The following is a 1,639-nucleotide window of genomic DNA, read 5'->3' as shown; positions in this document are numbered from 1 at the left end:
AATTTGTAAATCTAAAGGCTTCAGTAGACATATTTCTTTTTTTGGTGCTGTTGGAAGAAAAATACAGCATTGAAAGAACACCATTTACTTTCACAAATTGTTTTGATTCTTGAGCCACCAAATTTAGCAAATTCAGAAAAAAGAATTTTTTTTAGATATTATGTAATTAAACTACCAACACTATTTCTTGTCGAGTATTTATGGAGAAGGTGTGGAGAGAAAGGTAAACATCTTCCAAAGTGTATTTTTAGTCTCTTCACAACATATGTGTACTATCAGTGAAGGAAAATAATTATGTTTTGGGAATCAATTTAAATTATCTATAATCAAAGTTTCCAAGACTACTTTCTCACATAACTAAGCTGTTTTTATCACCAGTCAGTGATTTATTAAATATTTGAGTCCCAATTGCATCCTGGGCCAGGCACTGTAAGAGATTCTAAGGTGATTCATATATGGTTCTGTTTATAGGAAACTTATTCATTCACTCATTCTTTAATTCAGCAACATTTACTAGTTGTATGACCATAATCAAATTAATCAGCTTCTCTATAACTTGACCTCAGTTTCATCATCTGTAAAATAGGGGTAATAATAAATCTCCTAGGTTTTTATGAGGATTAAATAAGACAATATTTATAAAAGGCTTAGAACAATATATAAGACATAGGAAAAACTGATTGTTACCTTAACTATTGTAAGAGTTCTTTATGTGCCAGGCTTGAGTTTGATTTTTTTTTTCTCCACTTAATACAATTGCAAAGGAAACAAGAACCCAATAAAAACATTGTTAATATAACATGAAAAGTTTTATTATAGTTATATGCAGGATGCTAGGGGAAACCGAGAAAGGAGACATTCTGTGTGTTGGTGAGGGAAGTCTTTTATAGACTTGAATTGAATGTAGCATTATTTGCTGTGCAACAGATTGCCTTAAAACTTAAGCTGTGAGGCTCACTGTTCCTCCCAGGAGTACCTCCGTGCCTCCATCCCCCTGCCCGTCCCCCACAGGCATGCATCTCCAGTGGGTCCTGGGCAAACCCCCTGAACCTGTCCCCAGGCCCCTTTTGTTTGACTTAAGGCCCTTCTGTTAAAGAGCCCTGCCCAGGCTCTCCTGTGGCTTCTTCTATGTCAAGCCCTTTATTTTTGTTGTTAATCCTCACTGCAGTACCCCACCCCACCCCTACCCCTGCCATTGCTTTTCAGAGAGAAAATGGAGGGACGGAGGGGCAGGGAGAGAGAGAGAGAAAGAGAGAGAGAGATTAGGTGGCATGTAATCTATAGCTAGAGAATTGAGGGAATTATTGTTATACTCATTTAAAGATGAGGAAACTGAAACTTAGATAAAGTAGCTTTTCCAACATATACAGTTAGTAAATGGCAGATACCCTGAGCCCATATTTCTGATTATAGAATCCACTAGAGGCCTGGTGCACGAAATTCGTGCATGGGGCGGGGGGGTTCCCCTCAGCCCAGACATCACCCTCTCCAATCTGGGACCCCTTGGGGGATGTCCAACTGCCGATTTAGGGGATCGGGCCTAAACCGGCAGTTGAACATCCCTCTCACAATCCAGGACCACTGGCTCCTAACTGCTCACCTGCCTGCCTGCCTGATCGCCCCTAACTGCCCCCCCCCC

This window comes from Myotis brandtii, unplaced genomic scaffold (assembly GCF_000412655.1).
Source record: "Myotis brandtii unplaced genomic scaffold, ASM41265v1 scaffold111, whole genome shotgun sequence".
Taxonomy (NCBI): domain Eukaryota; kingdom Metazoa; phylum Chordata; class Mammalia; order Chiroptera; family Vespertilionidae; genus Myotis; species Myotis brandtii.
This window is presented reverse-complemented; position numbering follows the sequence as displayed.